Source organism: Propithecus coquereli, unplaced genomic scaffold (assembly GCF_000956105.1).
Source record: "Propithecus coquereli isolate 6110/MARCELLA unplaced genomic scaffold, Pcoq_1.0 Scaffold236, whole genome shotgun sequence".
NCBI lineage: Eukaryota > Metazoa > Chordata > Mammalia > Primates > Indriidae > Propithecus > Propithecus coquereli.
This window is the reverse complement of record NW_012147908.1, coordinates 2,835,537-2,840,157: the sequence shown is the minus strand read 5'-3', so window position 1 is coordinate 2,840,157 and position 4,621 is coordinate 2,835,537.

The following is a 4,621-nucleotide window of genomic DNA, read 5'->3' as shown; positions in this document are numbered from 1 at the left end:
CTGGGAGGGGACCCGGAGCACCGCTACCCAAAGCCGGGACCCCCTCCTTTGCCATCTCCCCACTACCCGAGACCTGGATGCACAGGCCGTCCCCCTCGTCTGCTCTTCACCTTGCACTTATCCCACCCAAGCCTCCATCTAGGACCCCTCCTCAATTCCCCTCCTTACCCTACTCAAGCACCTGTCCTCCACTCTGCCTCCTGGGAATCGAGGCAGGGGAAGTGACTCCCCCAGTGCCTTCTTCCCTGGGCACCTGCTCCTTCAGATTCACCCTCGTCTCGCCCAGACCCCCGGATCGCCCTGTGTGGCCCTCCCTTCCCACTGCGCTCCGGGGAGTCCACCCCTCCCCCTCTGGCCGAAGCCGCAGAGCGGTCAGCTTCGGTGGCCGCAGCGAGCCGTGGGGGTGGGGCTCTGGAGGGGACCGTGGGAGGGGGAGGGCAATGGGACCTGGGGGGCTCTAGAGTGAGGACAGAGGGAATATACAAGTGTGAGGATAAAGTGATGCGCCGGAGCTCAGGCTATTCGAGGGTCCCCCAATCACCTGCCCTCAGGGCGGCATAGTCTTGTGGCCACACGCCTTACCAGTGACACATACACATTCACACAGAGTCACACGGGTCCCTGCCCCGCAAGGCCGCGCAGTGTCACGGCCTGTGTCATACACCCTCTCAGTGCCACTCGCTCCCTGTCACACTCACACTCACCGAATCACACACGGTGTCACACGCAGTGCCGCACGCACTCCAATACTCGATCTCTCCCATTCAGGTCCGGCTCTCTGGCGCCACCTTGAGGTCTCTGAGCAGCTTGGAAACTCCCCTGCGCTCAGGGTTTGGTACCCCAGGCTGCCAAGTGCCCACTTCAGTAGGACCTCCTGCCTTACCCGCTTATCGGCCAAGGCAGGGTGTTCTAGGGCAGAAGAATGAGGAAGGCTGTCTCTAGCAAGGCCTGGTGTGGGTGTGGAAAGGCCCTGATTATGGTATGACTGGTCGCCGTGCCTTCATTTGCCTTAGCCTCTGACTCCTCCTCCTCCTCCCCCATTTCCCAATACCTACCGGTCTCCTATGCCTTAGCTCTTTCTTCTACTTCCTCCTCTTCCCAGCCCTGGCCTCTCTCTGTGGGATACTCTTCAGAGTAAGATGGGATCTCTGGCCAGCTAAGAGGGCAAGCAAGGAATACCCCAGAACTCTCCCGGAGCAGTATCCCCCACCTGGACTCCTTTTCTGGCCTGTTCCCCAGCCCTCAGCCCCAGGAGCCCTGGTGGGGGCCTCTGGATGGGAGATGGGGTAAACTGGTGAAAGGAGGGTCTGTCCTGTAAGTGGCTTCTCTCTGTCCCCTGCAAAGTTCATACTCTCCCCATCACTGAGCACAGCTCTGAGGAGGGAATCAGTGGCCCAGAGAGAAGAAATCTTCCACAGAGGAGCTGGCCCAGCCTCCCTGCCCCCAGCATGTGCCCGCTGCCCAATGCAGCAAACCCTCCCCGATCTGCTTGCTGGGAGCCATTCAAAGGCTCCTCTGTTCTCCTCCCTTGCTCGGGGCTGAGCAGGATCGGCAGCCACAGAGCTGGGCAGGAAATGCTAATCTCCCAGATGTTCTCCTCCATCCTCCCTGCTTCTACCACCATCAAACCCAAATTCTGCACCAAGTGATAGAACTAGGCCAAGGCAGCAACACCAGGATGTGCCTACCTTTCTCCCGCTCCCCATTCCCTCCTATCCCAGCTGCTGTGCTGGTCTCCATGAGGACCTGAGACGGGGACAATGTAGATAGGGGAATTGAGACCTGTTCTCCGCAGGAAGAAGGGCAGGCATGAGGGCAGGGGCAGGGAAGAGGATGGTTGGAGAGCAAGGGAGGTGGCATCTGAAGAGGAGAGAAGCCAGCCTGTTGGCCCTGTACCAAACTGGGAGGAGGACCAGCTTGGCAAGTGGAGCACTAGGGGAGGCTCCTAAAGCTGATGGTGCCTGAGTTCCAGCTGAGACTATGGCCAGGGATTGGAGCCCCGGTGATGCCAGGTGTGGGAGTAGTTGGGATGCTTGCTGTGATATATGTGTACCTGGGATGGCTGTGCCTAACGGGACTAAGATGCTGTAAGATCTGGAACTGTGGTGAAAGGCTGTTGTCGCTGAATGCAGCTGGGACACTGCAGCCATGCTGTGATGCCGGTGTGCCTAAGGCTATAGCTAGAGACAGTCAGATTACCCAAGAGGCTATTGCCAAGCTGAGTGCGTGTGTGTGTATGTGTATGTGTGCATGTGTGCATGTTGAGGGAGGGCTGTAACTGAAATGCTGTTGGGCCTGATGCTGTAGGAGTGAGGCTGGCATAGCTGACACTGCTATAGCTGAGAAGCTGTTCCCTATTAATATGATGTGGGTGGGGCTGTAGCTGGATCCATTACCTAGGTCCTTGGAGATGAGAGGCTGTTGCTAGGAGCCTGTACCTGGGAGGCAGGCTGTTACCTGGGATAAGAGCAGAGCTACTGTTGTGTATAAGACTGTAGCCTGTGATGCTATTGGTCCTGAAGCTGTAGCTGTGATGACAGCATACTGGGGATTGGCTATAGCTGAGATGCTGTTGCCCAGCATTGTGGCTGGGCCGTTGCTGTGTGCAGGACTCTAGCTGGGATGCTGGGATGCCTGCAGCTATAGCTCTGAAGCTCAGGTGTAGCTGGGAGGCCATTTCCTGGTAATTTAGCTGGACCACTGTTTTGTGGGGGCTGTAGCTGAGAATCCTTTGTCCAGGAGATGAGAAGCTGTTCCCTGGGATGCTGTTCTGGGAGGCAAGATGCTACCTGAGATGGAAGCTGGTCTGCTGTTGTGCTTAGGATGGACCCCGAGTGGTTGTTGCTGGGTCTGTGACTGGCTGGGTGGGAGAAGGCGAGTGGGTCCTGCCTTGAGGTCTGGGAGATGCCAGGAGCCCTAGGCTGGGTGGGGGCTGCTGCTCTGGGGAGGCCTCAGCAGCTGCTCTGCTGTGGAGCTGGGAAGCCTGTTTTCATTACTGTTTTAACTCTTTTTTTAACCTTGTTTTTCTCTCGGCTGCACTTTCGCTCACTCATTAATTTTGGTATTTTTCTCACGGTGCCTCAGCCCCTGTCACGGCTGCCATGGCAACAGTAGGCAGTGTGCACAGTGCCAAAATATCTGATCAAAAAATAACCAAAATAAGCAAACACCAAGACGACTGTGCTGGGGGCTATGGCCAAGGGAGAGCCGAAGGCTCAGATCCAGGAAACCCTAGGCTCCCAGGGGACCTTCCCTGTCTTCCCTAGGGAAGCTTTGCTGAACCTTCTGATAACCTGGCGGGCCCCTTCCCAAGGGAGCCCCCCAGCATAATCTACCAGGACTCAGATATCCAGCGGTCTCCAGCTTTGCCTGAGGTGGGAACGTTGGGAGAGGGTGAAGGCTGGGGCTCACTTCCCAGGAGCTGACAGCTGAAGCTTCTAAGAAGCTCCCTACTTGCCCTAGCTACGCACATCTGCACTCACCCACCCACCCCTCTTCTGGCCCTTCCTGTCTTAGGCTTATTACCCCTTCTCTAGCCCCTAGCCCCACTTGACCACCTCTATTTTCCTCTTCTCATAGCCCAACATCCTGATGGGATGGACAGAGGGAAGGAAGCTGCCAGCTACAACCCTCCCCCCGCCCCCAGTGGAGGTGCTAGAGAGGACGACCATAAAAGTATCTTACCTAACACTCCTAGGCCTCTGGCCACCTTTAGCTTCACCTTCCTAAGGGAGATTCCTAAGCATCCCTGAACACTCACACCCCACTCTGATTTCCCCTCCTATTTCTTGGGAGCCTTGTAGTTCCCTGGAAACCTCCTCTCAAGTGAGCATGTCCCCAGGAGGAGGAAAAATGATAGAGCCTTATGTGAGGTAAGAAGAGGCAGAGCTGTTTTCTCTCTGTCTCCCTTCCTTCTTCAGCCACTAATTTCTCCTCCGAGGGCTTGTCTAGATGTCTGGAGCACTGGGAATTGGGGGAATGAGAAGGAGCCCCTCAACTCTGTCTCAGTCACATCACTCAATTACATCTCTGTCCCCTCTTCCTGCTGCCCCACCCCCCAACAGTAAAAACCTCACTCCCGGCAGTTCTGCATCACCTTCTGGGAGTGGCTAGAACTCATCTCTTGCTCCTCACTTTCAATTTCTATCCCCCTCCCCCAAGAGCAGTAGTGGTCTTGGCCTCCTGGCAGAGCCTTCCCAGCCCGTTTCCATAGAAACCGGGTAGGCTGTGCAGTGCGGGAAGGGGAGGGGAAACAGGAGCGGAAAGGAGGGACCAGGCCTCAGGGGCAGCCACAGATGAAGGGAGGTGTACACTGAGAGAAGGGGGGAAGCTGTCTCATCCAAACAGAGAGTGGGACCCTGATTTGGGAGGGGAGGCAAGAGGCAGCAAAAGCTTGGTATGTTTTCTCCCCATGCAACTTGCTCTGCTGCCTCCTGAGGAAGGGGCACGGGACTGTCCCCTCCCCTGGCACAGGGAGGGGGTTTCCTCCCTCCCCTCCTCCTTAAAATTCTTCTTTACCAGAAACTGCGTGATTGGGGATGAATCTCTTCCCCAGGACCTACCGGTCTCTAAGACAGGGACCATTGGATACCTTCCCTCCTCTAAGAGCTCCCTGCCCTCC